Below are 15,773 nucleotides of genomic sequence, written 5' to 3' on the forward strand. Positions count from 1 at the left end.
AGAAAGGACAGATGTTTCAAAAGGAGTTTCCAGGTATTGGAATGAATTGGAAATAAATCAATCTGTTATGGTTCCCAGTTTCCCTGGAAACCCCAAAGCCTATTTGGGGACCAGTTGGCTAACGGGGAGCAATCTGTACCAGTGAGGCCATATTGGGTAACCCATAGTCCACATGCCCCACCCTTCTGCCACCACTCACTTCGTGGCCAGGTTGACCGATCTCGCTCGCTCTTCCTCTCCCTCTCCTCTCTCTCTCTCTCTGTTCCTCTCGAGAGACATGATACATGGCCCCAGACACGAGACATAGCCCAGAGCAAGTGCAGAAGTTCCTGTGGCCTGGCTTGTCTCATTCCCCCACACGGCCTATCCAAGAGGCTTCTTTGGTGCCTTTACTGCAAGGAATAGGAAAAGTGAGGCCCAGAGACATTGGGTAAGGTGCCCGTACCCTTCCCTATCGTGTTCTGCTCCAGACTTTCCAAAGCAATGGCCAGTCTACGATTTAGAAGATGAATGGCTTCTCTTTTCCTCCCCACGTGGAGGTTTCATTGGAGACACCGTTTGCTTGTGGTTACAAGTGCTGTGCTTCCCCGTTGACCACCAGGGGGCGACTGCGCTGCAACCGGGCCTCCTCACCGATTTCCCCGCCCTCCACAGGCTCCGGAGGAAACTACGCGGGAGGGAAGCTACTAGTCATTTCTTTCACAGCCCAAAGACATTTTCGTATTTCTGCCTCATTCTGCACATGGTTTCCCCCCAGAAAACTCAATTGATCAAGTAACAGTTCCACAAAAGTCTACCAAGCTGGGTGCTGGGAGAGAAGATACACTTATCAGTCCCTATTTGATTAACTAGGACACACTCATCAGACTGCGTAACTGTTACCTCACTGAGCAGATTTCATTCCAGCCCATGGCAAGTAAGTTAACGTTTGGATTCCCCACTTAGGCTTACCCACTAGGCTTTTGAAAATCCTGAAGAAAGTTGGGGCGCCTGGGTGGCGCAGTCGGTTAAGCATCCGACTTCAGCCAGGTCACGATCTTGCGGTCCGTGAGTTCGAGCCCCGCGTCAGGCTCTGGGCTGATGGCTCAGAGCCTGGAGCCTGTTTCCGATTCTGTGTCTCCCTCTCTCTCTGCCCCTCCCCCGTTCATGCTCTGTCTCTCTCTGTCCCAAAAATAAATAAACGTTGAAAAAAAAAATTAAAAAAAAAAAAAAAGAAAATCCTGAAGAAAGCTTGAAAACCTCAATGACACCCTACAGGGTCTAAAAAGCCAGACAGGTGACAGTAGTTTGCCGCAGAAACATCTGGGCTGTCAGAGACCCTAGGGGAAAGAGTGGTGTGTAGAGCACGCGTCAAACAGCTGAGGGTGTGATCCCGACAGAACCAAACTTTGAAACAACCACACCGTCCCGTAAAACACTTGTGGGGATGGAGATTTTTTTTGCAATCTCTCAGCACTCTCCGGTCTCTAACCTTTGCTCGGTGCCCTGGAGCCTCAGCAACAGCCAAGGTCACAGGCGGTCTGTTCATGAGCTTCTAATCATTATGTGTCTACTCGGGGTGGTTTTCTGCCTCCTCCTCCACGCCAGGCAGTGACACTCCACTCATCCTCGTCCCTGCCCCTGCCAAGTTCCAAATTCCTGGGTCTACGCTAAGGGAGGCATCATTCTACCTTTATTAGATACCTTCTCATACACTATGTGTGGGCTGCAATGTGAGACCACGGGGATAAACCACTGCCTCTGCCTTTGGGAAATTCAAGTCCGGGGACCCAGAAGGCAAAATGTCCACGGGAGTGATTCGGACCACGACAGAAGTTACCACGAGGCACATGCCAGGGTGGGGGACAAAGCTCATTGGGAAAGACTGCCAGAGGACCTGGACGTCCCACAGAACTGTGAGTAAAACAAGAGGAAGCAGGCTCAAAGTGAGGAACTGAGGGGCCCGCCTCAGTATAAGTATTTGCGATGTCCGTTTTAGAGTGGCTGGGAGCCTTTTTTCCCTTGTCCGTCCTGCCTTCCCCTGACACATTCCAGAGGGGAGCTGTGCTGCAGTCAGTAAGGCTTTGAGAGCTAGTTGTGAGGCTCTCCTCGAGCCAGGTTCTGTCATCCTGGACATGGTTCCTTGTTCTTTTCATTGGTCCATTAACCTTCTGCATCCCAGACAAGCTTCCAAGGCCACGGACACTGTTGCCGGCCCAAAGCCGGTGCTAAGCCCCCTCTCCCTGCCCCCCTCACCCACTCACATGAACCCTAGCCCTTCAGGTTAGGGGAATACCAGAGGCAAGCTATCTGTGGTTTCACAGGAGCCAGCTCTAATCACATGGACTTTGTCTGAACTAGCTTGTTATAAAGAGAATGTGCAGAATCTAGCTGCCTGAAAAGTGAGGTCTGCAGGGTTCAGAGATTAGAGAAGAGGGCGGGGTATAGGAGGGTCAGTCTGCACAGGGAATGGTGCCTATAGGCCACAATGTGGCCCAGACTAAACCTTTCCCTAAGCAGGGCCAAGATGAGGGATCTGTAAGAAACACTCTATCCATCGTACCCACCACACCCCTCTTGAAGGGGAAGATACAGGTTTAATTAGACCCTGGCCAGAGCTGAGAGGTCCCAGAGAAGGGACAATGTAACAAGAGTCCAACCCACAAACTTCCCTCCGACATCTGTCCCGACTGCTGAGGGCCATCAGTCTTAGAACAGGGCTTCCTAACAACTGCTGTGTACTTTTTTGTTTTGTCTATTCCTCCACTAGGAAACCCCAGCTTCCCTCTAACTCATATATCTTTGCTTTCACACCTCGATCTGGACGCAGGGCTCCCTCTGTTCAGGTCTCTTAGCTGGCTTTGAACATTACCGAACCTTCCTTTAAATGCAGTATCTAAGCCTACCCCATCCCTTTGCCTGAGATGGCCCCTCCATTCGCTTGGCAACAAACGACTGTCAGGAACTTCGCTCTCACTGAGGTCCCTGGGCACCATGGGAACGAAAGACACCAGTCTTCCGCTTCCCCGCATCTTCCCCCTGCTCCTGGCAGTAGCCTCCCAATCTCGCCTGCGGAGCCCTCCTCCACGCTCCATTGGTGAAGCCCTGGCGGCCACACTACCGCTAAGGCCAGACGAAGCTAATCGCGGCAACGCCTTTCCCCGTCAGTGATTGGTTGGGGGGCGGGCACCTGACCCGATTACAGCCAATGAGGCCCAGGGAGACATATGCTGGGCATGCTGGGAAAAGGCGCTGCTGCCATACTCTCAGACACTGGGTCGTGTGAGTCCTGGAGTTGTTGCTGCAGCTTCGTACCTGCAGGGAGCCACGGGAATGAAGCCGGTGCAGAAGATGGCCTGACTGAAGGATGGAGAGAGAGAAAGCAAGGTCCGGGGAAGGCAAGTGGGGGAGGGGAAGCTCTTGAGCTCAAAATCAAACTGCACCTTAAGCAAGCCCCCTGCCACTCTCTGGACTCTTCACTTATGAGCCACTGGTTAATAGGATTCCCCTCTCCACCCCCACCGCCATAAGCCAGTTAGACCTGGGTTGACTGGCACTTTTCCTGAAAAATTCTCAACTGCTGTGGCCCTGCATGTCAGGCTCAGCTGTGGGGTGGTGAACATGCGCTCCAGACTCCAGCGGGTCCTGAAGGAAGCGGGGGGAGACGGGTGGGGTTAGGGGCCAGAGTGCCCAGTGCTGTCTCTTCTGCCAGATTGTGGGCGTCTTGCAAGTGGGAGCCATGGTGGTCCCTCCTGGGGCCAGGACTGGCACTGTGGCTGGCACATTGGGGAAGGGAGTGGTCAGTAATGCTGCTGAACCGAAGGTTATAGGGAAGGAGGCCATGGCAGACAGCCCAGGGTGGGGCCAGGTGTCAGGGCCCTGAGCCTAATGGGTCATGGGACCCGCTTTTCCGCAGCACCAGGGTCAGGGTCTTTTTTGAAACATCTCTTGAAACATCTCCTCTGGCCTGCACTGTAGAGCACAGTCTGAGCACTCACCCCCAGCTCAGCCCCTCTTTTTTCTACTTTCCTGAGCAATTCTGGTTGTGTCCTGACCCAGGAGCACAGCAAATGAAGCCAGGCAATGGTTTTTCCCAGTTTTGAAAAATTACCAAATACAGTAAAACATCCAGAAACTAAAAATAAAGCCCCAAAGAGCAGGCCATCAGTCAGTCCCCCACAGCCAACTGCCAGCCCAACCAGTATTGTGAAATCCTCAAGTTCCCTGCTTTGTTGACGAACTTCCCCAGCCCTGAGTGGAACTTTGTCCTGGGCAGAACGAATGGAGCCCAAAGGGAGGTGGCCCTGGTCTCTGACTTGTGTCCCCCCCACCCCAGGCCATATCCCCTGTGTCTGTGGGACAGGCATCGAGACTCTCCAGCCCCCATCCATCCCAGCCTATTACTTCACTATTCATTCATTGGGAAAAAAAACAACAACAACAACCTTTATATGCCCAGCACTCTGGGGGAGTCTGAGGATAAAATCACAGAATATTTGCAGACCTCTCCCTGGTGGAACCTATAATTTCTCGAAGACAAGACATTGATAAAGTCTTCACTGAAAAGATAAATCACTCAAAAGGGTGTAAATTTACAACCAGTGCCACAGCCACAAAGGTGAGGTCTGAGAACCTTTGGACAGGCCACGTGACCTCAGGAGGCTTCCTGAGGGAAGTGGCATTTGAGCTAAACCTGAAGCATGAGTGGGAGGGAGCCAGGTAAAGGGTTGTGGCACAGGAGGGAGACAGCACTGCCCAGAACTGGGTTAGAGAGACGGGACTTGGAGCCCGGAATCCTGAGCGCAGATGGAGGTGAAATGGGAGGTCCTCTGAAGGCTTGGGCCTCAGCCTGAGGGCAGCAGGAAGGCACTGATGAGTGTATTATTATCAAATCATTGTTCTGAAAATGCCCCTCTGGCTGAAACATGGACTCCAAATTGGAGGGGCCAGAGAAGATGCAGGGAAACCAGAGAGGTTGCTGTTGGGGTCAGCTATGACAGCATAGCAGTCATTGATTATTATTACATCTCAGAGTGATGCTTGTTCAAGGTCTCTCATGCACTTGCAATTAGACAGTGGCTGGGGTAGGAGTCATCTGATAATTGAAACTTAGGGCAGATAGGGACACTATATGGAGCTTCTGGAAAGCACTGATAAGAGAATCATCACAGTTCAGGTTCTAAGACTGTAGAGCATGTCTATACCCTCTTCTCAAATATCTACTCTGACTTTGAAAAACAGTACTGGCTTGCTGTTGGGTTTTATATCCCACCATGGGATATTAGGTGGCCATGCAGTCTGAGCTGCCCAAAAAATCTGGGTGTTGTTGGATCCCTCACTTATAAGGTTGGGCATGTGCAGCACCAGTCTGTCATCAAATGGAAATGGTAGCTAAGAGTCCGAGCTCAGGCAGGTGTGGAAGATACAACTAAGTTGAATGCGCAGGTGACTCAGATTATTTTCACACCAATTCCAGTCGCATTGCCTCCTCTCTCTCTCTCTCTCTCTCTCTCTCTCTCTCTCTCTCTCTCTCTCAACCCACAGGCAAGGCTTCCTGGGATGATCTTTAGGATATGTTTACAGAAAATGAAAAAATTCTGGGGCACCTGGGTGGCTCGGTTGAGCGTCCAACTTTGGCTTAGGTCTGTGGGTTCGAGCCCCGTGTCAGGCTCTGTGCTGACAGCTCAGAGCCTGGAGTTGCTTCAAATTCTGTGTCTCCCTCTCTCTCTGCCCTTCCCCTGCTCGTACTCTGTCTCTCTCTTTCTCTCAAAAATAAACACTAAAAAAATAAAAATAAAAATAAAATATTCAGGCATGCTCTACAGATGGGTTTGCATGAAATGACGCTGATAATTCCCCAAAGTTACAAGGCAGCATGGTCATCGCATTCAGGGGTGACCTTGACCTCATTCAGGGATGAAGGTCAATGGTAAAGAAAAATCTCCTCTGTGGCTAGAACTTTGGGCAGTGTGTTTGATTTTCTGGAGTGAGAGATGGCCAGAAGTATGAATCTACTGGTTATTGGTTCATGATCTGTTGTTAATGGTTTGGCTTTATGGTCAAGCACTTGGAAGGAACAGGAATGAAAAATTGGCGTAATAGCGTTCTCCAGAGAATAGAACCTAGGTAGGTAGATAGATAGATAGATATTTTAAGGAGTTGGCTTATGTGATTGTGGAGGCTTTGTGTGTCCAAAATCTAATGGGATAGGCCAGCAGTTTGGAGATTCTGGAAAGAGCTGCAGTTTGAATTGAAAAGCCATCTGCTGGAAAAATTCTTTCTTGGTTGGCGTAGGGTGGTCTTTGTTCTGTTAAGTCCTTCAATGGATTGGACATGGCACATGCACATTATGAAAGCAATATGCTTTACCCAAATTCCACTGATATAAATGCTAATTTTATGAAACCAATATTTCACTGTATGTTAACTAAAATTTAAATTAAAAAAAATATATCTTGCTGAAAAAATTAATTTTGGGGCGCTTGGGTGGCTCAGTTGGTTAAGCATCCAACTCTTGATTTCAGCTCAGGTCATGAAATGAGAGGTCATGATCTAACAGTTCATCAGATTGAGCCCCGTGTAGGGCTCCAAGCATAAAGCCTGCTTGGGATTCTCTGTCTCTCTGTCTCTGTCTGTCTGTCTGTCTCTCTCTCTCTCTCTCTCTCTGCCCTCTCCCCACTCATGCCCTCTCTCTCTCAAAATAAATAAACATTTTTAAAAATGTTAATTTCATCCAAAGAACACTCTCACAGAATAATGTTTGACCAAATTTCTGGGCACCGTGGCCAAGCCAAATTGACACATAAAATTACTGTCAAATTGATGACAAGTAAGTCTGGAGAAGAGTTATGGGGATGGACCTCTCTGAAAGGACATAGACTATGAAGATATTAGTGTACATGTGAATGCCCACCAAAAGGCATCCATTGCACAGAAGCACAACAATAGGTGGGAAACATGGATACTTACTAACGTACTCTGGATGTTAGTTAGCCTCTTTCCCCACCCTAGTGCTTGCTCAATGGGCCCATGAACAGGCTGGCAGGAATAGGGTCCATGCATGGTCTCAGCAATGTGCACTTACCCTTACCAAGACTGACCTAACACTATTGCTAAGTGCCCAGTCTGCCAACAGCAGAGACCAGTGTTAATCCTTGATATGGCACCACTCCTTGTGGGCACCGGCTAGCTACCTAGTGGCAAGTAGATTACATTGGACCTCCTGCATCACAGAAGGCACAGAGATTTGCCCTCACAAGACATGTATTAGTAGTAAAGTTTAATGAAAAATACAGCAATAGTAAAGGTTAATGAAAAACTACAGAAACCAAAAAAGGCAGGACCATTGAGGGCTCAAACATTTTGGGAATGAGCGTTTAAGTCACTCCTCTAGGTGTGAACCCCGAGCAATTAAGGTTCTCATTGAGGGCAGGGGAAATACAGAGGGTGCAGTGAAAGAAGAAAGCTATCAGTATCGGTTACAGCCTTGTGACAAATTACAGAAAGGAGAACTGTAGTGGTTTGGCTGCTTTTTTGTTTGTTTTCATTGATTTTTTAATCATTTTAATTTTTTTTCATCATAAGTGTAGTTTTTAATCTTCATCCTCTATTCCTCCCATCCCCTCATCCACCTCCCCTTTGGTAACCATAAGTTTGTTCTTTATAATTAAGAATCTGTTGGGGCGCCTGGGTGGCGCAGTCGGTTAAGCGTCCGACTTCAGCCAGGTCACGATCTCGCGGTCCGTGAGTTCGAGCCCCGCGTCGGGCTCTGGGCTGATGGCTCGGAGCCTGGAGCCTGCTTCCGATTCTGTGTCTCCCTCTCTCTCTGCCCCTCCCCCGTTCATACTCTGTCTCTCTCTGTCCCAAAAATAAATAAACGTTGAAAAAAAAAAATTAAAAAAAAAAAAAAAAGAATCTGTTTGTTGGTTTGTTGCTCTCTTTTGTTTTTCTTTTATTCATTTGTTTGTTTTATTTAATCCTATATATGAATGAGATCGTATGATATTTGTCTTTCTCTGACTGATTGCTGACTAACTCTATCCATGTTGTTGCAAATAGCAAGATTTCATTTTTTCTTATGGCTGAATAATATTTCATCATGTATATACCACATCTTCTTTATCTTTTCATCTGTCAGTGGACACTTGGGCTGTTTCCATAGTTTGGCTATTGTAAATAATGTGGTAAACATAGGGATGCATATATCCCTTTGAATTGGTGTTTCTGTATTTTTTGGATAAATACTCAATAGTGTGATTACTGGATCATAGGGTAGTTCTATTTTTAATTTTTGGGGGGGAACCTCCATACTGTTTTCCATAATGGCTGCACCAGTTTGCATTCCCACCAACAATGCATGAAGATTCTTTTTTCTCCATATACTCACCAACACTTGTTATTTCTTGTGTTTTTGATTTTAACCATTCTGAAAGGTGTGAGGTGATATAGGTCATTGTGGTTTTGGTTTGCATTTCCCTCATGATGAGTGATGTTAAACATCTTTTGATGTGTCCACTGGCCATCTGTATGTCTTCTGTGGAGAAATGTCTGTTCATGTCTTCTGCCCGTTTTTAAATTGGATTATTTGTTTTTTGGGTACTGAGTTATATCAGTTCTTTGTATATTTTGGATATTAACCCTTTATCAGATATATCATTTGTAAATGTCTTCTCTCGTTCACTATGTTGCCTTTTAGTTTTGTTGATTGTTTCCTTTGTTGTGCAGAAACTTTTTATTTTGATGTAGTCCCCGTAGTTTATATTTGCCTTTGTTTCCTTTGCCTCAGGAGACATATGTAAAAAAAATGTTGCAGAGCATCTGGGTGGCTCAGTCAGTTAAGCATCCAACTTTGGCTCAGGTCACGATCTCACAGTTCATGAGTTCGAGCCCGTGTGTCGGTCTCTGTGCTGACATCTCAGAGCCTGGAGCCTGCTTCACATTCTGTGTCTCCCTCTCTCTGCTTCTCCCCAACTCACACTCTGTCTCTCTTCCTCTCAAAAATAAACATAAAAAAAAAAATGTGTTTTTAAGTGTTGCTATGGCTCATGTCAAGAGACATTACCGCCTATCCTCTCTTCTAGGATTTTTATGGCTTCAGGTCTCACATTTAGGTCTTTAATCCATTTTGAGTTTACTTTTGTGGATGGTAAAAGAGTGGTCAGTTTCATTCTTTTGCATGTGGCTGACCAGTTTTCTCAACACCAGTTATTGAAGAGACTGTTTTTCCCCATTGTATATTCATCCCTCCTTTGTCAAAGATTAATTGGCCATAAAATTGTGGGTTTATTTCTGGGTTTTCTGTTCTATTCCCATTGATCCATGGATCTGTTTTTGTGCCAGTACCATACTGTTTTGATTACTACAGCTTTGTAATATAACTTGAAATCTGGAATTATGACACCTCTAGTTTTGTTTTTCTTTTTCAACATTGCTTTGGCTATTCAAGATCTTTTGTGGTTCCATACAAAGTTTAGGATTGTTTGTTATAATTCTGTGAAAAGTTTTGCTTATTTTCTATTTGATATGTTTGGATATGCTAACCATTTGTTTCTCCTTCCCAATTTTCCTTTATCCACAAGTTGTGAGAAACTTAGGCAACAGAATATTCTAACAGGGGACTTTTACTAAATTGAGCAATGATTAACATAGTGAGTGATGGGTACCTTGACCCCTGGGGAAAGTGTGAGAACTTCTTCACTCCTAAGAAGAGTAACCTCATATTAGATAGAAATCGAGAGTTATTTTGTTGATGTACAGAATTCAAATATGTGTCAGGGGGTACATCTGGAAGCAGAGTAGTCAAAGGGCTGGACTGTGCCAGTTACCTATTTGTTGCTTGTCAGCTCTAGATTCACCTTTTTTTTTTTTTTTTTTTTGCCTATTCTGTAAAAATGGATCCAGGCGCTTTAAATATTTTCTCCTTGCCAGCTGACACTAAAGCATTGTCTACAGAGGGCACTGGAGAGCCATTCTAGGAAGAAAGGATTCTGCTTCCTGTTTTCAGCATTCTCACTAGACCAGCTCCTGCAGACTTCTTCAGCAGCAGGATCCTACAGCATTCCCCACTTCCCCAGTGCCCAGCTCCTGCAGTACCTGGTCCCAGAAGCTCTGGTGGCCAGCAACCTCCCTTGGCACTCCCTTCATCAGTTGGCTTTGTAACAGAGAGCTTCCAGTAAAATGTTGCCAGTACCCTAAAGCTTGGATTTCAAGTGAGCTCCAGATTTCTAGTAGGTTTCACCAGTACAGCTCTAAACATCTCCGCCATCTCCAACAAGGGGAGTGGGGGGAATCCCAGCCTTGGCAGGTTTCTTCCTAGGGTGCTTCCTCGAGTCTTAAGGGTTTGACTTCTTATATCCGTTATTACTTTTATATTCTTTAGAGTCTTACTGGGCAATCCCTCACGACTGCAATCCCCTGTTCTACTTAATACGTCCTATACTAAACTTAAGTCTGATCAAATTCCCGTGTGATTTCTTTCCTGATTGGACCTAGACTGATACACTGTTGAGAGAGAGAGCCAAGAAGAGGCTGTACCACCTTTTATTGCCTAGCTGTTACAGGCTGAATTGTGTCCCCCCAAAATTCATAGGTTGAAGTCCCAACCCCTAGCACTTCAGAATGTGACTGTATTTGAAGATAAGTCTTTTAAAGAGGTGATTAAGTTAAAATGAGGCTGTTAGGGTGGGCCCTAATCCAGTGTGACTGGTGTCCTCATAAAAAGAGGAAATTTAGTCACACAGACACTAGGGGTGCATACACAGAGGGACGACCATCTGAAGAGCCAGCAAGAAGGTGGTCATCTGCAGGCCAATGAGAGAGGCCTCAGAAGAACCCAACCTGCCAACACCTTAATCTCAGATTTCCAGCCTTCAAAACTGAGAAAACGAACGTGTGTTCTTTAAACCACCTACTGTTATGGCAGCCCAAGCAGATTAATACACTGACCTTGGCAATCAGGCAGGATCATCCACTGCACTGTATTTAGTAGAAGTGAGTCACTAAGTTCAGCTCACAGAAAATTCGATGGATGAAAATTAGATACCACTTATTGATGGAAGGAGTGCTAAACAATTTGTGAACATGTTTTAAAATCTGTCAGAAAGGCAATAGTAGGAACGCAGCCAGGTAGGATATAATAGTGGCTTGACCTGGGATAAGAAGTCTAACAACTCAGATTTGGGAAGGTAATGTTGCTGGGACATGAAGATGAATTGGAAATGAAAGTGAGAGTGAGGGAAGGGCAAAGACTGAATTCTGGTTTGGGAGCTGTTCAGCTGGACAGCTTGTCATGACATCCCCTGAAATAGAGAAGAAGACCATGTTTGACGTGGAAAAATCGTAAGTTCAGTCTTGGACATGTTGTTTACGGTGCTTTTGAGTCCAATAGGCAGTTGGATTCATGTGAGACTTATTTCTGTGGTGATAATGAAACCATCAAGCATGAAAAAGATTGCTTAGGGATCCTACTGAGTGAGGAGAAGAGCAGTAAGGATCATGCTTTGAGCGATGCCATCATCTATAGGGTGTGTGGAGGAGGGTGAGTTTGAAAGGGACTGAGATGGAGGAGGAAATTCAGAAAAGTGTAGAGTGACAGGAGACTTATCAGTTCAGACTGTGTGTGACTGCAAGTAACAGGGATCCAAAATAACAGTGGCTTAAAAAAAAAAGATTTTTTTTTCTCTCGCTTGCACGGAATACCAAAACCCCATCAGTAACCCCTAGCAACCATTAATCTGTTTTCCATCTCTGTAGTCTTGAGATGTTCTATAAATGGTGTCATACAGAGTGTGACCTTTGGAGGTTGGCTTTTTTCACTCAGCACAATGCCCTTGAGATCCATCCAAGTTATTGTGGATATCCAAAGTTGTTTCCTTTTTATTGACAAAGTAGTATTTCATAGTATGGATGTACCACATTTTGTTTAACCATTCACCTACTGTAAAATATTTTGGTTGCTTCCATGGTTTTAGCTATTACAAATAAAACTGCTATGAACAATCATGTATAGAATTTTATTTCTCTGGGATAAATGCCCAGGACTACAGTTTCTGGGCCATATGGTAAGTGCATGTTTAGTTTTTTTTTAAGAAACAACCAAACTATTTTCTAGAGTGGCTATGGCATTTGACATTCCTGTCAGCAATGTATAAGAAATCCAGTTATCTGCATCCTCCCCAGCATTTGGTATTGTCACTATTTTTTCAACTGTTCTAATAATTGTGCGGTGATATCTCATCATGGTCTTAATTTTCATCCCCCTAATTTCTATAGAGATATTGAACATCTTTTCATGTGATCATATGCCATTTGTATAGCTTCCAGTGAAACATCTCTTCATGTCCTTTATCCATTGCTTGTTTTTTTCTGTTGATTTTTCAGGGGTTTTCTTTTTTCTTTTTTAACTGAAGTATAGTTGACACTATTTTACATTAGTTTCAGGTATACAACATAGTGATTCGACAAGTCTGTGGGTTTTTTATATATCCTAGTGTGCGTTCTTTGTCAGCTATGTAGTTTGCAAATATTTGCACCCTGTCTGTAGCTTGTTCTTTCACCCACTTAACATCCTTTTGCAGAGTAAAAGGTTTTAATTATGATGAAGTCCACTACTTTTTTTTTTTTTCCTGTATTAAGCTTTTGGGGTAATGTCTAAGAACCTTTCACTAAGCCATATGTCTCAAAGACTTTCTCCTATATTTTCTTCTAAAAGCTTGATAATCTTAGGGGCACCTGGATGAATCAGTCAGTTGAGCATCCAATTCTTGGTATTGGCTCAGGTCATGATCTCACGGTTCGTGGGATCAAGTCCTGGGTCGGTATCTACACTGACAGCCCGGAGCCTGCTTGGGCTCGCCCTCTCTTTCTCTCTGCCCCTCCCCCACTCATTCTCTCTTCCCTCTCTCTCTCAAAATAAAAAATAAACTTGAAAAAAATAAGAGGGGTGCCTGGGTAGCTCGGTCAGTTAAGCGGCCGACTTCGGCTCAGGTCATGATCTCACGGTCTGTGAGTTCGAGCCCCGCGTCGGGCTCTGTGCTGACAGCTCAGAGCCTGGAGCCTGTTTCAGATTCTGTGTGTGTCTCTCTCTCTGACCCTCCCCCATTCATGCTCTGTCTCTCTCTGTCTCAAAAAAATAAACGTTAAAAAAAATTAAAAAAAAATAAGATAATAAAAGTTTGATAATTTTACATTTTAAATTTAAATCTGTGATCCATTTTGAGTTAAATTTTATATAAGATCATGGATGTACAGTTGCTCCAGCACCATTTGTTGGAAGGACTATCTTTCCTCCATTGAATTGCTTTTGTATCTTTCTCAAAACCAGCTGGATATATTTCTGTGAGTCCATTGATCTGTCTATCCCTCTGCCAATATCACACAATCTTGATTACAATAACCACATAATAAGTCTTGAAATCAGGTCGACTGATTATTCTCACTTTATTCTTCTTCTTTTGAAAAGTTAGCTATTTGTTTTAGCTATTCTAGTTCCTTTGTCTTTCAGTGTAAATTTTAGAATAGTCTTGTCTTATGTAGAAAAAATTGTGATTGGATTTTGGTAGGAATTATGTTACATTTGTATATCAGTTTGTGGAGAATTAACATCTTTACTGTGTTCGGTATTCCAATCTGTGGGCAGGGTATATATCTCATTACTTATGCTGATCTTTGATTATTTCTTTTGTCAGTGTTTTATAGTTTTCAGCACACAAGTCCTGTACGTGTTTAGTTAGATTTGCACCTAAGTATTTATTTTTATTTGAGCAAATAGTATTATATTTTTAATTTCAGGATACACATTTTCATTGCTAGTGTACCGAAATACAGTTGATTTTTGTATGTTGATCTTGTACTCTGTAAACTTGCTGGATTCACTTATTATTTCCAGGAGGGTTTTTTCCCCCACTGTGGATTTTCTATGAAGACAACAATACCATCTGCAAAAAGAGATCGTTTTATTTCTTCCCTTCCAATCTATACATTTTTTATGTCCTTTCAATTGCCTTATTGTACTGGCTAGAATTTGCGGTACTATGATGAATAAGAGGGGTAGGAACCGGCATTCTTTCCTTGTTCTCAGTCTTGAGGGGAAAGCATTCAATTTTTCACCATTAACCATATTAACTGTAGGCTTTTTGGTAAATGTTCTTTATCAAGTTGAAGAAGTTCCCTTCTCAGTTTTGAGAGTATGTTTCATGAATGGGTGTTGGATTTTGTTGGATTTTTCTACATTAATTGATATGACTTGGTGATTTTTTTTTTCTTTAGCTTATTAACCTGGTGAATTATATTTAGTGTTTGGATATTGAATGTGCCTTGTATTCCTGCAATAAACCATTTGGTCATGGTAGAAAATTATCTTCATATATTGCTGACTTAGATTTGCTAATATTTGGTTAAGAACTTTTACATCTGTATTCATGAGATATATTACTTTGTGGTTTCCTTTTTTTTTTTTTAAATTTTTTTTTAACGTTTATTTATTTTTGAGACAGAGAGAGACAGAGCATGAACGGGGGAGGGTCAGAGAGAGGGAGACACAGAATCGGAAACAGGCTCCAGGCTCTGAGCTGTCAGCCCAGAGCCCGACGCGGGGCTCGAACTCACGGACTGTGAGATCATGACCTGAGCCGAAGTCGGCCGCTTAACCGACTGAGCCACCCAGGCGCCCCTGTGGTTTCCTTTTTTGTACTGTCTTTGTTTTCTGGTATCAGGGTAATACTAGCTTCATAAAATGAATTGAGACATGTTCCTTCCTATTCAATTTTCTGAAAGAGATTATGTGGAATTGCTGTTCATTCTTTAAACATTTGGTAGAATTCTCCAATGAAACCATCTGGGACTAGATCTTTCTTTTTTAGGAGTTTCGTTGTTGTTTATTTTGAGAGAGAGTGAGCATGCGTAGAGAAAGGGAAGGAGAGAGAGAATCCGAGAGAGGCTTTGTGCTCCCAGGATCCCAGAGCAGAACCCAATGTGGGGCTTGAACTCAGGAACAGTGAGATCATGACCTGAGCCCAAATCAAGAGTCAGCCGCTTAACCAACTGAGCCACCCAGGTGCCCCTCTGGACTTTTTAAGTTACAAATTCAATTTCCTTAATAGATACAGTGCATCCAAATTATCTATTTCATTTTGGGTGAATTGTGACAGGCTGTTTTAAGGAATTGCTCCATTTCATCAAGGTTGTTAAAATTTATGTGTGTAGCTTTGTTCATAGTATTCTCTCATCTTTTTGATCATGGTCTTTACTAACATCACCTGTTTCATCTTGTCCAGAAGCAGAAGTCCTCTCCTTGGCATTTCGAAGGTGCAGTCCCCAAATTTTGCCTAAGTTGTATGTTCCCCTGTCTCCCTGTTTCCCTTCAGTCTTTCTGGCTGATCCTTACCTGATGGGTCTTCTGACTGGGGGTTATATCAGACTCTCTTTACCACATTCCTCCTGATCACACTTACCCTCACAAGTCCCGTTTCTCTCTGTATGCTGACCTCTACCTTCAAGCTAGACTAGAACCCCAAGTTCTAAGACCTGTGTCTCCATGTCCACCCTGCATTGCCTCCTTGAATGTGTCACAGGCACATTAAATACAACCCATTCAAACACTGAGCTCATCATCCTCTCCCTAGACCTGCTGCCCCTCCAGAATGGAGGACCCCTGTCGCCATAATGGCACTGCCACTTACCAGCCAGAAACCTAGGAGTTGGCCTGAGACCTTCTTCCGCCTTCACTTCCACTTCCTGTCATCATCAAGAGCTGTCTGTTCTACCTTCTAAACATGTCTGGATTCTCACGGTCTCTG

Source organism: Prionailurus viverrinus, chromosome A3, assembly GCF_022837055.1.
Source record: "Prionailurus viverrinus isolate Anna chromosome A3, UM_Priviv_1.0, whole genome shotgun sequence".
NCBI classification, from domain to species: Eukaryota; Metazoa; Chordata; class Mammalia; order Carnivora; family Felidae; genus Prionailurus; species Prionailurus viverrinus.